Genomic DNA, 23,119 nt, shown 5'->3' with positions numbered 1-23,119 from the left:
AAGTGCTCTTTTGTTTCTGAGACCGGTGCTTCAGTCTATTACCACACTAGAGCCACATGTGGGATATTTCCTAAATCTGCAGAAACTGGGCAATAAATGTTGAGTTGCAGTTCTCTGGTAAAACCTTCTGTGTTACAAAAAAAAAAATGGATTAAATATGAATTTCTACAAAAAGAAATTAAATTTGTAAATGTCACCTCTACTTTGCTTTAATTCCTGTGAAACATCTAAAGGGTTAAGAAACTTTCTAAATGCTGTTTTTAATACTTTGAGGGGTGAAGTTTTTAAAATAGGGTGACTTATTGGGGGTTTATAATATATAAGGCCCTCAAAGTCACTTCACAACTGAACTGGCCCCTGTAAAAATAGCCTTTTGAAGTTTTCATAAAAATGTGAGAAATTGCTGCTAAAGTTCTAAGCCTTGTAACGTCCTAGAAAAATAATAGGTAGGTACATAAAGTAGACATATGGGGATGTTAATTAGCAGTGGTATAACTGCCTGTCTTACAAGCAGATACATTAAAAATAAGAAAAATGCAAATTTTTGCAATTTTTACTAAATTTTGGTGTTTTTCACAATTAAATACTGAATGTATCGAGCAAATTTTGCCAGTAACATAAAGTCCAATGTGTCACGAGAAAACAATCTCAGAATCGCTTGGATAGGTAAAAGTATTCCGAAGTTATTACCACATAAATTGAAACATGTCAGATTTGAAAAATGAGGCTCTGTCAGGAAGGTCAAAAGTGGCCAAAGAAGGAAGGGGTTAATCATGTATCATGAATCAATAATCATAAATCATGAATCATTAATCAGGAATCCCAGATTATCAGTTATCAGTTGTCCCAGATTATCTTTCAAATCTTCAGTGAGATAACAAGATGTATATTGGAAACCTGCCATCAGTTCGTCTATTTCGTTTCTAGAAAATTGTTTGAAAAAAAACTTGTTTTTTTGGTATTTGTGCCTTTCTGTCTCAATTCTATCTGAGTATAAGTATGTTTTCAGTTTCTTATTTTAATTTGGAAATAGGGAGAGAGGAAAAGAATTGTGGTTCCTATTAAAAATTGAAAATAATAAATTTTATTTTTGTATTTATATTAAAATATTTTAATGTTTCTATAATTCTCAATGTAGGTCAATAATTCAGTAGTGCAGAAGACCCCTTGTCCTGCATTTGAAGAAAAGAAATTGTCTTTTTATGCTACTATCATATATCTTTCCAAACACTCTTTGACAGGAGCACAAGCAAAGGTTTTGAAGAGAGGTCTAAATTTTTGCTTGACAACCAAACTCAATAAATTTTCTATTATTAAAGATCTACATCTTTTTGGACGCAAACTCACTTACAAAAAGATTTTTTCCAAACAGGATTATAATACCCAGCTAGCCAATCAAACAACGACAACTCCAGCAGATAGATTATTGGAGCAGGAAATGGAGACTATCAGGGATTTGGAAGAGCTCCTACTGGAAAATCTTAACCAAGAAGATACCCATAGTCAAACTCTTGCAACCAAAAAACATCTTAAACCTAAATCTACTGTGATGCCACCAATGGATACATGCTCAGCTGTAAAGGTCTTTGTAGATCTAGTTAGTAGGGACATATTATCACTTCCGGCCCATAAAAAGAATGACAACATTTCGCAGGAAGAACAAAAAGCAATTAAAGAACTTAAATTATGGGATGATGTAGTCTACAAACGATCCGATAAGGGCGGTAATATTGTTATTTGGCCCAAAGATAAATACATACATGAAGCTAAGCGTCAACTTTTAGATAGAGAATGTTATAAACCAATATGGGGTGACCCCACATCTCAATTTGTAGAAGAATATAAAACTATGATAGAAGAAGGCTATGGCCTAGGAGCCATATCCCTTAAAGGCATGGTGTTGCCCGAAAAACATGTTTGTTTTTTTTTTATTAAACATTTAGTGTGTGGGTGATTAAACATTGTTCAAATTTTTTTTATTTTTTTCACGAGTCAGGAAATATTATAAATTATTTCTAATTTATAATACTACCCATTTTTAGTCACTAGATGGAGCTATTTCCCAAAATTGCAGCATTGCAACATTGGGTTAAAAGCTCTCGCTCTAGTGAGCTCTCAGCATCCCCCCCTCCTTTATCCTGGCTAGTGCCGGGATAAACGAGGGGTTTGAACGGTGTAACCTCCTACACTGTGTGTCGCCATTTTTTGAGCTAACACACAGCGTAGTAGGTTTACATACAGTAGTAAACACACACAAACACGAACATACATTGAAATCTCTTACCTGCTCCTGCCGCCGCGGCTCCCTCCGGCCCGTCCGCTCCGTTTGCTGCCGCTGGTCCAAGTGCACAAATCCGGAAGCCGCGACCGGAAGTAGTAATATTACTGTCCGGCCGCGACTTCCGGTCCACAGGAAAATGGCGCCGGACGGCGCCAATTTCGAATTGGACTGTGTGCATGCGCAGTTCCCACACAGACGCCGTACACGGAAGTCAATGGGACGGGAGCCGTTCGCAGTCCCTATGGGACTGTGGCTGCCGTATTCCATGTCTGTATGTGTCGTTAATCGACACAGACAGAAATGGAACAAAAAATGGCAGCCCCCATAGGGAAGAAAAAGTGTAAAAATAAGAAAAAGTAAAACACAAACACACAAATGAATATAAACGTTTTTAATAAAGCACTAACATCTTTAACATATAAAAAAATAATTTGTGATGACACTGTTCCTTTAATGAGAAAAAATACTTATCTGTCAAAGATCCCAGGGTATCTACTCTATATTTGCTTCCTAAAATACACAAAAACAAGGAGAATCCTCCAGGAAGACCTATAGTCTCTGGTGTGGGAAATCTTACCGAAAAATGCAGCATTTGGTTGGATCATGAACTTAGAGATATAGTCTACCAGCTGCCATCCTACACTAGAGACACAATGCAAATTCTGAAAGAGATAGAAGGGATTAATTTAAACCCTGATGAGATACTAGTGACTTGTGATGTGGGTTATAACCCTATACGGAAAAATTTTGTTCTCCGGGCCCTTAAATTCATTCTTACTCGGAATTATTTTTTATTCGATGGTCGGTTCTACTTACAAACTCGCGGAACGGCGATGGGGGCAGCAGTTGCTCCTACTTTTGCCAACATATATTTGGGTTGGTAGGAGGAAATGATTGTCTTCGATGACAGAATGCGATACTTTACAAATCATGTCAGTCTATGGCGGCGTTTTATAGACAATATTTTGGTAGTCTGGAGCGACACTGTCTCCAACCTCCAAGAATTCATACAACACCTTAATGATAATGACTTAAATCTCAAATTGACCTTGGATTTTAGTTACAGCTCAATACCATTCCTGGACATTAAAATATACAAAGATGAAAATGGAGAGTTAAATACTGATCTATACAGGAAAGAAACGGCTACTAACAGTCTTCTAGATGCTGATAGTGCACACTCTCCTAGCACTATCAGGGGAATCCCCAAAGGAGAATTTTTGCGTCTAAGACGCAATTGCTCAACTTTTGAGATTTTCAAAAGAAGAGCGGCAGAATTAAAACTAAGATTACAAACTAGAAATTACTCCAATAGAAGCATAAAAGAAGGCTATAATGTAGCATTACGAACAAACAGAACTGACCTCCTAACTCCAAAGAAAAAAGATCTTGAATTTCCACGCCAACCAAGATTCATTACTGATTATCACCGCCTTAGTAATGGCCGCCGGCTGATTGACAACCTCCATTACTAAGGCGGGGCTTAATGTTAGCCGGAGCAGAGGCCAACACTAACCCCCATTATTACCCCGGTACCCACCGCCACCAGGAGTACTGGGAAGAGCCGGGTACGAACCAGTACCCGACCATCTGTAGTGACGGGTAGGCACCGGGGTGGCCGCAGGCTGGTAGTATTAGGCTGGGGAAGGCCAAAAACAGTGGCCCTTCCCACCCTTGTAATGCTGCCTGCTGCTGCTGTGTTGTATCTGGCTGGTTATGAAAATTGGGGGGGACCCGACATCGTTCTTTCCAATTATTTTTTTATTTTTTAAATGACGTGGGGTCCCCCCCATTTTTCATAACCAGCCAGATACAATAAAGCAGCAGCAGCCTAGCATCACCAGGGTAGTAGGGGCCACTGTATCTGGCCTTTCCCCTCCTGATACCAGCCTGCGGCCACCCCAGTGGCCGACCATCACTACAAATGGTCAAGTACTGGATCGTACCCGGCTCTTCCCAGCACCCCTGGTGGCGGTGGGTACCGGGGTAATAATGGGGGTTAGTGTTAGCCTCTGCATCGGCTAACACTAAGCCCCGCCTTAGCAATGGATGCTGTCAATCAGCCGGCGGCCATTACTAAGGCGGTGATAATAAAGTTTAAAAAAAAACACAAAGACATAGAAAAAATATTTTATTGAAATAAAAAAAAAACCCTCACAGCCCTCATTAACCATTTTATTGATAATAAAAAAAAGCTGTCATCGAAGTAGTCCTGGAATCCGCCGTAGTCCAACGACCGAACCTGTAAGAAAACACACAAAAAATGATTAGTAACACGTGTTAGGGTATGTGCACACACACTAATTACGTCCGTAATTGACGGACGTATTTCGGCCGCAAGTACCGGACCGAACACAGTGCAAGGAGCCGGGCTCCTAGCGTCGCACTTATGTACGATGCTAGCAGGACAACTGTCCCGTACTGAAAACATGATTACACTACGGGACAGTTGTCCTGCAGCGAGGCAGGGACTCCTAGCGTCGTACATAAGTATGATGCTAGGAGCCCGGCTCCCTGCACTGTGTTCGGTCCGGGACTTGCGGCCGAAATACGTCCGTCAATTACAGACGTAATTAGTGTCTGTGCACATACCCTAAGGCTTAGATACAGGGCCCATGTGTGATACTGTCTGTGGGACCCTGTATCTAAGCCTACCACAACGTAGGCTTAGATACAGGGTCCAGCAGACAGTAATCTTATACAGTATAAGATTACTGTGTGCTGGGGCCCTGTATCTAAACCTAGTGTGGTAGGCTTAGATACAGGGCCCAGCAGACAGGATCACACATGGGCCATGTATCTAAGCCTACCATGTGATTGGCTTAGATACAGGGCCCAGCAGACAGGATCACACAATCTGTGATCCTGTCTCATGGGCCCCCTAAGCCTGCTACATCGTAGGCTTAGGGGTTGTGCAGTCCCTAAACATTGATGGCCTATCCACAGGATAGGCCATCAATAGCTGATGTGTCGCCCGGGACCCGCAAATCAGCTGTTTTGAAGGGGACGCAGCACTCGTACGAGAGCTGCTTCCCCTTCATTTCACTACTTGCTCACACTGTGAATCGCCGACACCGATTCACAGTGTGACTGGAATGAAGGGGAGCAGCTCTCGTACGAGTGCTGCGGCCCCTTCAAAACAGCTGATTGGCGGGTCCCGGGAGTCGGACCCCGCCAGTCAGGGCTAAGCTTACCTTGCTCTTCGGCCGCGGCGGGAGTTCTGTCGTCTCGATGCTGTGCGCGGCGGCATAGCGCTGTGACGTCATGCGCTGCGCACAGCGCCTGACCTCAGGACCTCCGCTGCGATCCGGAACCAGGAAGGTAAGTAAAGTATGTTACTATAGTAACAGGGGCCCGCGGCCCGAGTTACTATAGTAACTTTTTATTGATGTGGTGCGGGGGGCCGTGGGCCCCCCTGGCTTCGGGGCCCGGTCGCAATTGCGACCGCTGCGACCCCTATAGCTACGCCAGTGACTATGATATATACAAGCGGCCTGGTCACAACACGTCAATACACACAAGCGGCCTGATTATAAAATTTCAATCGGCTGCTGCTCGCTGCCTTTGACAGAAGGCAGACAGCAAGTAACCTACAATTAAAGTTAATACCAGCAAATCATCTTGCTACTGATCCCAATGAGGATCGGAGATACTAGCAGTATTTGACACACAAACTACCCAGCTCAAAACCGCATAGCACCAATGTGAATAGCCTCCTACATAATTAAGGAGGGGACCAGTTCAGAGCACACTACAACGATAGTATACTCTACAGTGCTCACCTTTTACAAGTTACCGCACTGGCACTACATAAGGTAGCCAGCGTAACATAACAAAATTTGGACTGCAAAATATTATATAAGAGACATTAAATAAATAATATATAATAAATACAAACCATATCTCAGCTAAGACTGTTTAAATTATCCTGAGAATATGATCTAACAACAGCAGTACAAAGTACAAGAAAATAGATAAAGTGTCTGTCTGATTTCAGTCCAAAATGAATAGACACAATGTATAACCAATACTTGTCTATTTACAAACAGAAAACATTGAAATATCAGTGCATACAAAACTGATACAATGTTTAATGATTGACAGCTAACACTGAATCACACAGTACATATAATATATCTATGTCATTAGATCTATACTCACCTTAGCAAGTCCAACTTTAATGATATATGATAGTAGCATAAAAAGACAATTTCTTTTCTTCAAATGCAGGACAAGGGGTCTTCTGCACTACTGAATTATTGACCTACATTGAGAATTATAGAAACATTAAAATATTTTAATATAAATACAAAAATACAATTTATTATTTTCAATTTTTAATAGGAACCACAATTCTTTTCCTCTCTCCCTATTTCCAAATTAAAATAAATAACAATAATTGGTGGTGTACACCTTGTGGTTCCCCATAACTCACTTTGTATATATAAATAAGTGAGGGTATCAGCAAAATCTTTATTTTGTTTTCAGTTTCTGCACCAACTGTTCTAATTAAGGTGTTTCTGGTTCCAGGCAGTTCTGTAACATACATCTTTTGGCCACCATCAACACTATATGTATCAGTGGAGGCAAAGGTGTAGAGTTATCATCGCCCGCCTCCGTGGACCCTAGGGAGTGAAACAAAAGGAGCATGGGAGTAATTTGTATCTGCCCATCCCATAGACTTCCAGCGTAATCTAGAGCTAACTGCCAGAATCGTTGTGTATTGGGGCATGACCACATACCATGATATAGATCTGTGAGAGGTTGGGCGCATTTTGAGCATGCTTCAAGTCTATCCGGAAAACTAGCAGTCGATGGGATGTTAAATGCATAAATAGCAGCATGCATTAATTTGAGGTGAGACTCTCTCCATTTTTCATTTATGATCTGTTTTCGGACAGTGCTCCTACCCTCTAGAATATTAGTAGTAATATCAGGGATTTTTAGAAGACTCCTCCAATATGCAAATAGTTGTTTTGAATCAACTCTTACATACTGATCTTTTAGCAATTTATAAAGAGTAGAAAGTGACTGCATACCTGGGTTTTTTCCTACATTGATGTAAACAAAGATAATATACTTTGCAATAGATTTTATTGAAGAAAAATTACACTTTCTCCACTATACTGTTCAGAAACTCTGCACTAATAAAAAAATCATGAATCCTTTGAGTTTTTAATCTCACTAAGGGATAATGTTATACAGAGCACAGCTACAAAAAGACTAAGGCCTCATGCACAAGACTGTAGGCATGTGCACGGCCATGATTTTTGGGTCGGCCGTCCGTGGAGTGTCACCCGCGAGCCACCCACAAATCGCGGGGACGTGCACATGGCCACGTTCATTATTTTCTATGAGCCTGGACGGCAGAACGCGGCCGTAATAAGACATGTCCATTCTTTCTGCAGTCCAGGCTCCTGGGCCATGCACGGACCGTGGAAACCACGGTCGTGTGCATGGGCCCATAGAAATTAATGGGGCCGTAATTCTCCGGTGGATTTTCGGAGGAATTGCGGCCGCAAAAGCACGTTCGTGTGCATGGGGCCTAAAGCCTAATGCACACATCAGTATTCTGGTCAGTATTTTGCTTCAGTATTTGGAAGCCAAAACCAGTAGTGGAACATAAACAGAGAAAACCTATAATAGAAAGATTTGCACCTCTTTCTTGTTTTGGACCCACTCCTGGTTTTGGACCCACTCCTGGTTTAGGCTTCCAAATACTGAAGCAAAATACTGACCAGAATACGGACATGTGCATGAGGCTTAAGGAGAATATATGAAGACTAGTGTGTCCTGTGCCTGTTTTAAAGAGATTGTCCGGTCATAAGAAATTGATGGCCTATCCTCAGGAAAGGCCATAGATATCTAAACGGTGGGGATCCGACTCCCAGCACCCCCACCGATAGAGCTCCGGTTCCCCTTATTACTGTCAAAGCTCGCATTGGTTCACAGTATTACAGCCTTCTTACGTTAACTTAAATCGGAGAAGGCTGTATTACGGTGAACCGCCGCTACAAGTGTGGTCGGCAATTCACAGTACCAGCAGATAAGCAATGAAGGGGAAGCAGCGCTCGTATAAGAGATGTGGCCCCTTCAAAACAGCTGATTGGCGAAGATGCCGCTAGACGGACCCCCACCTGATATTGATGGCTTATCCTGAGGATAAGCCATCAATTTTTTAAGACTGGACAACCCCCTTAACTGGTTCCCGACCACCAGCTGTACATAAACGGCCGGCGGTCAAAGTCCTGAAAACCCACGCCATAGTGTACTTAGGGCGCAGGTTTTAGCTGGCTCTCCGAGCAAATCGGGAAGCTGAATGTCAGGTGCCCAGCAGTCAGTAACTGCCAGGGACCCTGAAGAGAAGACAAAAGCAGCTTACACTGCTTCTATCTTCTCAGATCGCTTCTACACTGCGCTCAATGAGAGCTGTGCATAGAATAAAGGCGGCGGCAGCTATTGGTCCCGGTGATCATGTGACTGGTCACATGATCACCGAGATGCCGTTCGTTTGAGACGGCTGCTGGGTCTAACCAGACCCAGCACAGCCCTAATAGTGACAATAGTCACTATATGAGGGCTGATTTCCCAGTTGAGGATATGTGCATACACACTAATTACGTCCGTAAATGACGGACGTATTTCGGCCGCAAGTAGTGGACCGAACACAGTGCAGGGAGCCGGGCTCCTAGCATCATACTTATGTACGACGCTAGAAGTCCCTGCCTTGCTGCAGGACAACTGTCCCGTAGTATAATCATGTTTACAGTACGGGACAGTTGTCCTGCAGCGAGGCAGGGACTCCTAGCATCGTACATAAGTATGATGCTAGGAGCCCGGCTCCTTGCACTGTGTTCGGTCCTGGACTTGCGGCCGAAATACGTCCGTCAATTACGGACGTAATTAGTGTGTGTGCACATACCCTAAAGGGCAGTCCCAGTTACAGTAGAAAAACATGGTGTAAAAGAAAAAATAAATAAAATCTAGTCCCCCCCCAAAGGTCTTTTTTGACCTTTTATGGTCTTGTCCCTCAATAATAAAAAAAAATAGTAAAATAAAATGCAAATAAACTAAATAATAAATACACATAAAATACCCCACCAAAAAAACCCAAAAAACAATTTGTCACTCCAATCATTTTCAAAATGCTAGCCTTGACACAATTAACCTAAAATAATATATCAAAATTTACAAAGACAATGACAATCACAAATAAAAGGTCTATTTTAGTGTAAAACTATAGTATTACCATAAAAAATTGTATGAAATTAAAAAAAGCATATTTTTTTTTACTATTATCTTCAAACGATAAGCCTGAAAATTCTAAAATAGCAAATAGGATGCCTTATAAAAATTAAAAAAATAAATCTGAAATAATTATCACTTGTAGATTTATGGAGACAGGATCATCCCCTAGACAGGGAGTACTCTTTTTACTCTACAGTACGCGATAGTTACTCTAGGATAGATTATATTTTAACATCCTCCAATTTATGCACTAGACCACCCTCTTACGTCCATTGTGCATGGTCGGATCATAATATTCACTCACTACACATATGTATCGGCAACTCCACACGGGTACCTTCATGGAGACTAAATGACTCTCTAGTATCTCACCCAGAAGTGGTCACGACCCTAACAAACTCCCTACAAGAATATTTCCCCATACTCAACCGGATTCATCTCCCGTTAGCGCATAAAGCTGTATTGCGAGGATTATTTGAACAATCAATTTTTATTGAAATTTCAAAGTATTTTTGAATACATTATTTAAAGAAAATATTGGGAGTTACTCCAGGGTTGCCAGGATTTCACAATTCTCCCATGTAAACCAACAGAATGTAGAAGCATAGTTTCATTATGGTAATTACTATTGACTCTTCTCAAAATTTCAGAAATGTGTGGAGAGCTGGGAGATTTCCAAAATTTGGCAATGGAAAATTCTAGTAGATAATAGAATATGATAAATAATTAATCTAAACGTCGTAGGAATATTCTCCAGGCCTATGTCTAGGACGGCCAGTTCTGGACTAGCGGGTATAGGAATACCAGAAATTTTGGATATAAACGGAAACACTTCTGAACTACTGTAGGACAAGACCCCCACATATGTAGGGCAGACCCAAAATGGCCACAACCCCTCCAACAAACATTAGATGCTCCATAAAAAAGGTGTGAGAATCTTGACGGAGTAAAATACTATCTAAGGTGGATTTTACGGGTAAGTTCCAAATGATTAATACATTTAGTATGCTGAAATACCCATTTAGACGCCTTAGACAACTGATCCAAAGAGAAGGAAACTCCCAGCTCCTGTTCCCACTTTACCATATGAGAGGTTTTATCAGTATTACCTTTAGATAACAGAAAAACATAAATACAAGAAAGACCTTTAAGAAAACCAGTCCAACAAAATAAAAATTTATGAAAAGCAGATAGTGAGTCCGGCTTTCTAGGGAAGGACAAAGATTGTAATAAATGCCTTATTTGAAAGTAGTGAAAAGGGAGAACATGAGAAAATCAAATTTTTCAGCTAACTTTCTAAAGGTTTGAATAACCCCTTTATCATAAAAAGCTGAGATAGATTCTATTCCTGCTCGTTGCCAGGGAGCTACAGGTATGTGAGGAGAGAGGAGAGATATAGTTTGTAAAGGGATATGTTCCAGGGGTATGTGTACCCAGTTAAGTTTGCATGCAGACTTTCCATGTTTTCAACGTGTCAACCACAGATTGCAAAGGTAATGTTGGCGTTTGAGCTCTCAGGTACATGGCAGCCAATAGTGACTTCATCTGGAGATTAGGCATCACTTCATTTAATTTTTTTCTAATTGGGACCATATATTAATAGGCTGAGAACTCCATAAAGAATATATTTGATCCATAATGGACGTTATATTGTAAGCCACTACCTCCAGAACTCCTAAGCCCCCCTTCCCTGACTTCCCTGACTTCGCTACTCAAGCTCGTTTGTGGTTCCATATAAAACTGAGAAACAACTTTTGTATCTGTGAGGTGATAGGTGTGGGAATGAGGTAAGGTATTGTTCTACATAGATAAAGGTATCTGAGCAGCAGCAACATTTTAACTAAATTGATCCTGGCAATCCAAGAAAAGTTAAATTTGTCCAATCTATCACATTCTGATTTTAAATAGTTTAAAAGCTCCATATAATTGTTGGATATTACCTGGGAGCGAGTATGAAAGAGTTTTATGCCTAAATAGGGGAGACCTGAGGTGGCCCAAGCCAATCGAGATGTTGCCAGATTAGATTTAAGCAATGGGTCAACATTAATTGATAACGTCAGGGATTTAGAGACATTAAAGAGGCTCTGTCACCAGATTTTGCAGCCCCTATCTGCTATTGCAGCAGATAGGCGCTGCAATGTAGATTACAGTAACGTTTTTATTTTTAAAAAACGAGCATTTTTGGCCAAGTTATGACCATTTTCGTATTTATGCAAATGAGGCTTGCAAAAGTACAACTGGGCGTGTTGAAAAGTAAAAGTACAACTGGGCGTGTATTATGTGCGTACATCGGGGCGTGTTTACTACTATTACTAGCTGGGCGTTGTGTATAGAAGTATCATCCACTTCTCTTCACAACACCCAGCTTCTGGCAGTGCAGCACTGTGACGTCACTCACAGGTCCTGCATCGTGTCGGCACCAGAGGCTACAGATGATTCTGCAGCAGCATCAGCATTTGCAGGTAAGTCGCTACATCGACTTACCTGCAAACGCCGATGCTGCTGCAGAATCATCTGTAGCCTCTGGTGCCGACACGATGCAGGACCTGTGAGTGACGTCACAGTGCTGCACTGCCAGAAGCTGGGCGTTGTGAAGAGAAGTGGATGACACTTCTATACACAACGCCCAGCTAGTAAAAGTAGTAAAAACGCCCCGATGTACGCACATAATACACGCCCAGTTGTACTTTTACTTTTCAACACGCCCAGTTGTACTTTTGCGAGCCTCATTTGCATAAATACGAAAATGGTCATAACTTGGCCAAAAATGCTCGTTTTAAAAAAATAAAAACGTTACTGTAATCTACATTGCAGCGCCTATCTGCTGCAATAGCAGATAGGGGCTGCAAAATCTGGTGACAGAGCCTCTTTAAGGTTGTAAAATGAAATACAATGTGCAGAATCTCATTTATTGATGTCAAAGGCGATGTACAAGACAAGATAACATCATCTGCATACAGGCCAATTTTATGTTCTGATTTTCCTACTTTAATACCTGTCACTCTTTTAGAATTTCAAATAATTTCTGCAAGGCGTTCCATACATAAAACAAATATTAGGGGGGATAAAGGGCAGCCCTGACGAGTACCATTAATAATCTGAAATGGTTTTGAAGTAAATCCAGAGGAAAGGACCTTAGCTGATAGCAATTTAATAGCGATATGGGACGAAAATTAGCAGGTATATCTGGGGTTTTGCCAGATTTAGGCAGAGTGACTATAGTAGCCTGTAGTAACTCCGGAAGAGGCTTTAAGTTAGATGCTATACTCATAAAAGTGTGTTGTAAATGAGGAAGTAAAGTGTCAGTAAAAGTCTTATAATATTCATTAGGCAAGCCTTCAGGTCCTGGGAATTTATTGTGTTTGGACTGAAGGATGATTTTACGAATTTCATCCAGGCAATTAGGGGCATTTAATTGAGACAGTTGGGAGTTTGAAAGAGTGGGAAGAATTATATTATCCAGAAAAGAATCAACCTTCTGTGGTATCCCAGAGGATGCAGATGTTATGAGAGGACCCGATGGGGGTAGTAGTTCCCCTAATGGCTGGTTTATTAGTGATGTCACAGTAGCTGAAGTGGTGATCCAACCCTGGGGCACCTCTCTTAGGACACGCACCAAGTCAATTGTCAAAAATGGAAAGCAAAATCAGACAGACACAGTCCTCTGCTAACCAAAAGTCTCTTTACTGAGGAGAACTTCCATAAAGTGAAGCAATAATTCACAGCAATGCAGTCTCTCATTACAAGTATAGTGGAGTGTGCATGTGAGGAGGACCCCTTGTTAGCTGACTTGCAGGGATATGCTTGTGAGGGGTGATGCTGACACAGTACTTTCCCCAGATTATACAGTTTATGGTTTTGGGGGAGACACAGTCATTATTATGGCTACAGAAGGGATCTGCATCGGTTGGCTCCCGACGGGTGACTAACTTGAGGGAAATGTAGTTACTCACAGTTACTGGGCCGCGGTATCCGACAGCCGGACGTGGACCTAAGACACGTGGCTTGGAAACCATGGAGCACTGGACTTGACCGGAGGCCTACTTTAAGGTCCAGGATTACGGAAAGGCTCCTCTTGAAACTGCTCCTTTCTGACAGATTCTCTCCTTCTCGGAGGCGGTTGAAATGGATATGTTATCCCCTCTGTATGGACTGGTGAAGGGTCCTAGGAATATCTGTGCTTTGCATGGGCCGTGAGATTCACCATGCAGCTCCTAGGCATGTCAGGTAGATAGCTGTAGATTCTCTGCCATCCGTTGAACCACATGGGTTGCTGGCACCTCACTCTAGACTCCCCAGAACTCGTCTGCTGTCCTCTTCCTGCCCTCTGCTAAGAGGTAGGCTGGGCTAAAGTCTCCACCCACAGAATGCTAGAAGCTTCTGGATGGAAACTTGTTATGTCTCAGGAGTGATTGGAATCCTACACTCACATGCACTTACAGTGGGTCAACCATAGATGGCAGCAAAGCAATTAAGCACATGGCAATATACACAGTGTATTCACACAGGAAATACATGATATACAGAGGCATACTGACACACAGTACTATTACATTGTGACAAACCTACTACCATATGACAACTACTCCTATTATGGAAGTAGGGAGTGTACTGGGACACTACACTTCACTTTGGTAATTACTGCAAGGGAGAGATCATTTTTAAGGTTGTATAATGAGCTGTAATACACAGCAAAAGCTTCCGTGATTTTTTGAGGATCATAGATCTTGGACCCATGTAGAGAACATAATAAGGAAATTTTGTTTTTTGCTATGTGTTGTTTGACACGATTTGCTAAAAATTTTCTCGGTCTATCCCCTTGGACATAAAAATTCCAATTCAATCTTTTTAGAGGTTTTTTTCGTATAGAAAGAGATTATGTAAACTTAGTTTATCTCATTGTTCTCTCAACTCTAGTCTGCAAGCATCAGTGGGATGAGATTTTAGTTGTGATTCTAAGGATTTAATCTTAGTGAGAAGGGAATCGAAAGTTTTAGTTCTCTTTTTTTTGCCCTAGAAGCAGCTTGAATAAGTAAACCTCTGACATAGGCCTTGTGAGCGCACCAGAGGATCTCAGGAGATTAACCCCTTAACGCACCATGACGTAACTGTACGTCAAGGTGAGCAGTAAGTTCGCGCACCTTGACGTACAGTTACGTCAGTGCTTTGACAGTTAACCGCCGCGCGGCGCTACACCGCAGCGGCGGTTAACTGTGCAGGGTGTCAGCCCTGCTCTCCCCGTTGCCGATCAGCGGCCTGTCGCCGCTGATATCGGCAGTTAACCCCTTAATTGCGGCGCTCGATTTTGAACGCCACAATTAAGGTCTTTAGCGCCGATCGGCAGCCCCCATGTGAAATCACGGGGACTGGCGATGGTACCCATGGCAACCGGACGCCAGACAATGGCTTCCGGGTTGCCATGTACAGAAGCCTATGAGGACCACCCCGAGGGTGGTCGTCGTAGGCTTCCTGTCAGTGTGACTGTCACGTCACAATGACAGTTGGAATGTATTACACTACGTGTGTAGTGTAATGTATTCCAGCAGCGATCAGAGCTGCAAGTCTAAGTGTCCTCTAATGGGACAAGTGAAAAAAGTAAAAAAAAGGATAAAAATGTTTTAAAAAAAGTGTAAAAATAAAAGTTATAAGTGACATAAACAAGAACTGCTTTTTTTCCTATAATAAGTCTTTTATTATAGGAAAAAAAATGAATACGTAAAAAAAAAGTACACATATTTGGTATCATCGCGTTCGTAACGACCCCAACTATAAAACTATAATATTCTTTTTCCCGCACGGTAAACACCGCAAAAAAAATAAACGAAAAACAATGCAAGAATCACTATTTTTTGGTCACCACCCCTCCCAAAATATACAATAAAAAGTGATCAAAAAGTCGCATGTATGCCAAAATAGTACCGATAAAAACTACAACCCGTCCCGCAAAAAACAAGCCCTTACACAGCTTTTTTGACTGAAAAATAAAAAAGTTATGGCTCTCAGAATATGGTGACACAAAAAATAAATTATTTTCTAAATAAGTTATTTTATTGCGCAAACGCTGCAAAACATAAAAAAACGTATATACATATGGTATCGCCGTAATCGTACCGACCCGCAGAATAAAGTATAATAGTCATTTATAGCCCAGGGTAAACGCCGTCAAAAATAAAAAAAAATCATTGTCAGAATTGATGGTTTTTGGTCACCTGGCTTGCCGAAAAATTGAATAAAAAGTGATCAACAAAATCTCATGTACCCCAAAATGGTACCAATAAAAACTACAGCTCGTCCCGCAAAAAATATGCCCTCACACCACTCTATTGACAGAAAAATAAAAAAGTAGTGGCTCTCGGAAAGCGGGGAGGAAAAACGAAAAAGCAAAACATGAATCAATTCGTAAAGGGTTAATTACTTTCGAATGAAAAAACTTTTATGACCACATGTGGGGTATAGCCGTACTTGGGAGAAATTGCTTTACAAATGTTGGGGTGCATTTTCTCCTTTATCCTTTGTGAAATTGAAAAAAATCAACATTTTAGTGGAAATAATGTTGATATTAATTTTCACGCCCTAATTCTAATAAATTCTGCAAAAGACGTGTGGGGCCTAAATGCTCACTATACCCCTAGATAGATTCCTTAAGTGGTGTAGTTTCCCAAATGGGGTTACTTTTAGTGGGCTTCCACTGTTTCGGTCTCTCAGGGGCTTTGCAAATTCGACATGACACCCAAAAACTATTCCAGCTAAATTTGAGCTCCAAAAGCCAAATAGCGCTCCTTCCCTTTTAAGCCCCGGTGTGGGTCCAAACAGCAGTTTATTACCACATATGGGGTATTTACGTAATCAGGAGAAATTGTTTTACAAATGTTGCGGTGCTTTTTCTCCTTTATTCCTTGTAAAAAATAAAAATGGCTACCTTTTTTCAGAAAAAAAGTAGATTTTTACCTTTACAGACTAATTCCAATGAATTCAGCAAAACAACTGTGGGGTCAAAATGCTAACTTTACCCCTAGAAAAATGCCCCGAGGGGTGTAGCTTCCAAAATGGGGTCACTATTGGGGGGTTTCCATGGTTTTCATCCCTCCAGTGCATTGCAAACGCGACACGGCACTGAAAACTATTCCAGCAAAATCAGAAATCCAAAATCCAAATGGTGCTCCTTCTCTTCTGAGGCCTGCTGTGGGTCCAAACAGCAGTTTATTACCACATGTGGGGTATTGCTATAATCGGAAGAAATTGCTTTACATATGTTGGGGTGTTTTTTCTACTTTATTCCTTGTAAAAATTTAAAATTTCTACGTTTTTTCACAAAAAAAGTAGATTTTCACCTTCACATACTAATTCAAATAAATTTAGCAAAAAAACTGTGGGTTCAAAATGCTAACTATACCCATAGATAAATTCATTGAGGGGTATAGTTTCCAAAATGGGGTCACTTTTAGGGGGTTTCCACTGTTTTGGCAGCACAAGACCTCCTCAAACCTGACATGGTACCTAAAATATATTCTAAAAAAAGGAGGCCCAAAATCCACTAGGTGCTCCTTTGCTTCTGAGGCCTGTGTTTCAGTCCATTATCACACTAAGGCCACATGTGGGATATTTATAAAAACTGCAGAATCTGGGCAATAAATATTGAGTTGCATTTCTTGGGTAAAACCTTCTGCGGTACATAAAAAATTTATTAGAAATGAATTTTTGAAGAAAAAAATGAAATTTGTAAATTTCACCTCTACTTTGCTTTAATTCCTGTGAAACGCCTAAAGGGCTAAAACACTTTGTGAATGCTGGTTTGAATACTTTGATGGGTGCAGTTTTCAAAATGGGGTGACTTCTGGGGACTTTCTAATATATAAGGCCCTCAAAGCCATTTCAGAACTGAACTGGTCCCTGAAAAAATAGCCTTTTGAAATTTTCTTAAAAATATGAGAAATTGCTGCTAAAGTTCTAAGCCTCGTAACGTCCTAGAAAAATAAAAGAATGTTCAAAAAACGACGCAAACATAAAGTAGACATATGGGAAATATAAACTAGTAAGTATTTTGTGTGGTATTACCATCTGTTTTACAAGTAAATACATTAAAATTTAGAAAAATGCTAATTTTTGCTAATTTTCTCTAAATCTTGGCGTTTCTTACAAATAAATATTGAATTTAACGACGACATTTTTTCAGTATCATAAAGTACAACATGTCACGAGAAAACAATCCCAGAATCGCTTGGATAGGTAAAAGCATTCTGGAGTTATTACCACATAAAGTGACACATGTCAGATTTGCAAAAATGGGGCTGGTCCTGAAGGCCAAAACAGGCTTAGACACTAAGGGGTTAAAGAGGCTCTGTCACCAGATTTTGCAACCCCTATCTGCTATTGCAGCAGATAGGCGCTGCAATGTAGATTACAGTAACGTTTTTATTTTTAAAAAACGAGCATTTTTGGCCAAGTTATGACCATTTTTGTATTTATGCAAATGAGGCTTGCAAAAGTCCAAGTGGGCGTGTTTAAAAGTAAAAGTCCAAGTGGGCGTGTATTATGTACGTACATCGGGGCGTTTTTACTACTTTTACTAGCTGGGCGTTCTGACGAGAAGTATCATCCACTTCTCTTCAGAACGCCCAGCTTCTGGCAGATCACGCTGTGACGTCACTTCCCCAGGTCCTGCATCGTGTCAGACGAGCGAGGACACATCGGCACCAGAGGCTACAGTTGATTCTGCAGCAGCATCAGCGTTTGCAGGTAAGTAGCTACATCGACTTACCTGCAAACGCTGATTCTGCTGCAGAATCAACTGTAGCCACTGGTGCCGATGTGTCCTCGCTCGTCCGACACGATGCAGGACCTGTGAGTGACGTCACAGCGTGATCTCTCGAGAACACGGCTGTGTCTGCACTGCCAGAAGCTGGGCGTTCTGAAGAGAAGTGGATGATACTTCTCCTCAGAAAGCCCAGCTAGTAAAAGTAGTAAAAACGCCCCGATGTACGCACATAATACACGCCCAGTTGTACTTTTACTTTTCAACACGCCCAGTTGTACTTTTGCAAGCCTCATTTGCATAAATACAAAAATGGTCATAACTTGGCCAAAAATGCTCGTTTTTTAAAAATAAAAACGTTACTGTAATCTACATTGCAGCGCCGATCTGCTGCAATAGGAGATAGGGGTTGCAAAATCTGGTGACAGAGCCTCTTTAAACTGTATCCATATTAATCTCAAAGAATTCCTTCAGGGCATTTCTTATGGAGGATTGAAGTGAAGAGGATTTTAAAAGAAAAGAGTTAAGTCTCCAGGGAGAACCCTGTGAAGCATTCAAATTCTCAGAAATTAAGAGTTCAATTGGAGCATGATCTGACCAGGTCAGAAGCCCAATTTTGGTCGATTGGACATTTAACAAAACTGTTCTATCCACAAGGAAGAGATCAATCCTAGAATACATTTTATGAGGGGATGAATAAAACGTGTGGTCTCCCTCGGAGGTATTTTGGTATCTCCAAACATCATGGAGTTCTTCCTCAGAGATTAAAGACTGTAAATCTGGGAGTAATCTATGGGATTTTACAGAACGATCCAATGTAGAATTACATACGACATTAAAATCTCCACGCAAGATCAAACCTCCCTTTCAAAACACTGAGCCTTTAGCCAATACTTTTTTAATAAATGGGATTTGTCTTTTATTCAGGGCATATAAAGAAACTAAGGTATAAACCACATTATTAATTTCACAAACTAGAATTATATACCGACCTTGCGGATCAGAGTAGGAAGTAAAGGATTTAAATGTAACTGTCTCTTTTACTACTATGATGACACCTGCCTTCTTAACCTATTTAGATGCAAAGAAAATATGTGGGAATTTCTTATTGTCAAACAAATGTAAGTTCTTTGAAGATATGTGAGATTCCTGTACACAAAAGACATCACACTGAGACTTAAATGCTTCTTTCCACAGAAGGGATCTCTTAAATGGAGAGTTTAAGCCGTGGGCATTAATTGACAAGATTTTAACACCCATTTAGGTAATACAATGAAAAAATAATAATAAACCTGTCTACACAGAGGTTGAGGCATCGTATGAGAAAAATAAAAAACATTGGCACAGTGATATAAAACCAAAACAAATTGTAAAACATGAGACCGTATAGCATGTCAAGCAATATCTGAATACAAACACAACTTTCCCTCTTTCAGGGAAAAGGAATGAGGAGACAAAAGTCTGTCCGGTTACCTATCCCAAAGGGTTAAGTAAAACAGAAAGGGGGAGTCACAGCCAAAAAGAAAGCAAGAAGCCTTCATATATAACCTGTAGAGGTATTCTTCTGCTTCTTCTGGTCCTGCTGACTTTCAGACCATAGAGGTGTTATAAACTCTGGACGAGCAGCATGGGAATGAGAGGGATTCTGCGGAGGAGAGTGGATTAGTCCCCATGAATGCAGAAGATCCTTCACCGCATCTGGAGACATACAAACATGTTGAGTGCCATTTCTGGAAATAATAAGCTTCACCGGGAAACCCCACTTGTACAGAATGCCTTTGTCTCGTAAAATGTTAGTCATCGGAGCATATTCTTTGCGCCTCAACATAATAGCAGCAGACAAATCAGGATACAGAGAAATATTTTTAAAACGTTCCGGTAATGTAAAGGATCTGCCAGACACAGCTTCTGTGTCGACGCCCGTGGGTAATCAGTCTGCACCTGCTCCTAAGTCTGAGAGAGTGACACGATCTTCTACCAGTCAGGCTGGGAGGCTGAGGAGTGGGAGAGCCTATCACAGCCTGGCCAAACGGAGCTAGCTCCCGCCCTCTGTCTATTTATACCTGCATTTCCTGCTCCTCCTTTGCCTGTGATTCTTTTCTGTTTCCTGGCTCTGCTGCTCCTTCTATGATTATTGACCTTTCTGCATTTTTGACCCTGGCTTTACTGACTACGCTCTTGCTCTGCGATTTGTACCTCATGCACTCCTGGTTTGACTCGGCTCGTTCACTTCTCTTGTTGCTCACGGTGTTGCCTTGGGCAACTGCCCCATTTCCCTTAGCTTCTGTGTACCCTTGTCTGTTTGTCTGTCGTGTACTTATTGAGCGTAGGGACCATCGCCAAGTTGTACGCTGTCGCCTAGGACGGGCCGTTGCAAGTAGGCAGGGACTGAGTGGTGGGAAGATTAGGGCTCACCTGTCTGTCTCCCTACCCCGTCATTACAGGTAAGTCAGGAGAGGATTTCAGCGCTTTAAGAAATTCATCCTTTACCGAAAAAAATGAATGCGAGCAATCGTGTCCCTAGGAAGGTGAGCTGCAATATGACGAGCTTTAGGAATTCGATGAATTCTATCAATCAGAAGGTCCATGGTGGATTTTTCAGGCAGTACCATAGACATCAAATCAACAAGAAATTAAGAAATTGAGAGAGGAGATGACCGACTCAGGGATTCCTCTAATACTAACGTTATTCCTGCGAAAACGATCTTCCAGGTCTAATACTTTGTTGGAAAGACGTACCACTTCTTCTTCTAAAGTAGCATTCACATCTATGAGTAAATTGTGAGATTTCGCAAATTGCTCCATTTTGTTCTCTATATGATCAGCTCTAATAGCAATAGATTGAATGTCAGAACTTAGCTCTCCCATGGCTTGTCTTAGATCAGCTTGAAGAGAATCTCTAAACGAAATTAAAAGTTTCTTAATCGTAGCTTCCGAAGTAGGTTGTGTGTCAATTTCATCCGCCATGTCGTTATCCATGGAGTCTGCCCTCGAGGAGGGAGGAAGAGAAATGCGTCTGTTCACTTCAGAACATTGAGATGAGGAGTTTGTAAAGAATTCCGTAAGCTTGGCCGGTTTAGCCTTAGTGTTCCTTTTTGCTGTACCACCCATTGTTGATAGTTTCAAATGACACTCGAAACAGCTAAAGTGGGGATCAAAGATCTATTGTAGATGAACTGGTGTAACAATAGTGGTGTAACATAGATCTGACCAGTATATAGAAATATAGCAATATTTAAACTTGTGTAGGCAGAGAAATGTACAAGCATTCACTTCTCCAAAACGGCTGACTGGCGGAAGGAAATGTCAAATGCAATATGTAGAAAATGCAGGTTAGAAGTTATTTGAGTAGAAATAGAATGACCTCCCTTCACACCTTCACAATGTCATGTAAGTCTGTCTTTCGCTACTTCATATAAGGACCTGGGCACCAGATCTGTTTATTCCTACGTGGAGACAGCTGCAGCAGGCTTCTTCCTCCTCAGAGGTAATTGTAACTGGGCTGCAGATAGTGCACTCAAGATGGCCGCCGGAGAGGAAGATGGGACTCAAATGGCAGCAGACATGGCAGGCTCACCTCTCAGACGCGTACAGTGGAGCCAGAGCAGGCCCTCAAGAGGAGCAGAGGTGCCGGTCACAGGACATCTACTCCCGTGGAGATCCAGTCCCACGTGACATACTAGATACGAGGCCTTCGACACAGCCCGACGCTGGATTGCGGCATGCAGGGTAAGTTGTTACGTAGCGGATACAGCCCAGCGGCACTCACCGAAGACCGAACAGCTGACTCTCTCTGTGAAGGGAGGTTAGCAGGACCCGACAAAAGCAGGTAAGTACAGGTATGAGGTTTAGTTTATGCCATTTTAGGCTTCAGTGCTCAGGACCTCAGCAGCTACACGTCCAACACCATATCCATTTAGACCACGCCCCGTCTTGCGAGGATTATTAATGGCACAGGGATCTAGACTAAAAAAAAGAATGGTTACAACCTCTTAATACACTGTTATTGAACCTCGCCCGGCTGGAACGTAAATATATTAATACTCCTACTACCTTATTAAAAACTCAGATAATGGACACTCGCTCTTCTCTCAGGGCATTGGAAGAGTGTAAAGCTGAAAAAGCACTCAGATGGGGCAAAGCAAAACTACATGCATACTCCAACAGAGCTACCTCTATGTTCGCACCAAAACTGAAACTCTCACATTAGAGGCAAACAGATTACAAACTGCATAAGAATCAGGGAACTCTTACTACTAATCCACTTGACATATTAGACACCATGAGTAAATTCTGTAATACTTTACAGGGGCGTAGCTAGGGGGGACAGGCGGGGCAAGTGCCCACGGGCGCAACTTAGAGAGGGGCGCCAGGGCCGCACCGTCCATGACGGCGGCCTGCTGCCTCTCTGAGGTGTCGGTGGCACTACTGAAACCAGCTGCCGCCACCCCCTCCTGCACTATAATTGTACCTGCGTCTATAGGACACAGGTACAATTAGAAGCAATGAATGGCCGGGTACGTTCTGTGCCCAGCCATTCAGCGCCTTTCTAAGAGTGAAGCGGCACGATACTTTGTGCCGCTTGCGTCGTTGAAAGGCGCGGATTGACAGGGAAAGTCATTCTGCCCTGCCAATCAGCACCTTTCATAGACGAAAGCAGTGCAATCACGTCATCGCGCTGCTTGCGTCGTTCATCCCCAGGAGACCTGCGCAGAAGAGAGCAGGTCTGCACTGCCACCGCATGGCGCGGGAATGGGATTAAGGCGAGTTTGTATAGTTTGTTTTTTCATCCTAATAAAAAAAGTGTGTGGCTTTATCTACGGGGGGTCTCTATCTAC

At 41.8% G+C, this 23,119-nt stretch overlaps 1 long non-coding RNA gene across 1 annotated transcript; it reads right to left on the bottom strand.

The window, feature by feature from the left end:
• Positions 1–4,437: 4,437 nt before the first annotated feature.
• LOC142751088 (uncharacterized) lies at positions 4,438–13,849 on the bottom strand. Its single transcript, XR_012882703.1, has 3 exons — positions 13,483–13,849; positions 6,443–6,545; positions 4,438–4,523 (listed from the first exon to the last, which is right to left on the bottom strand). It is a non-coding gene; the product is annotated as an uncharacterized LOC142751088 (long non-coding RNA).
• Between the last annotated feature and the right edge of the window lie 9,270 nt (positions 13,850–23,119).

Source organism: Rhinoderma darwinii, chromosome 3 (genome assembly GCF_050947455.1).
Source record: "Rhinoderma darwinii isolate aRhiDar2 chromosome 3, aRhiDar2.hap1, whole genome shotgun sequence".
Lineage (NCBI taxonomy): Eukaryota > Metazoa > Chordata > Amphibia > Anura > Rhinodermatidae > Rhinoderma > Rhinoderma darwinii.
This window is presented reverse-complemented; position numbering and strand designations above follow the sequence as displayed.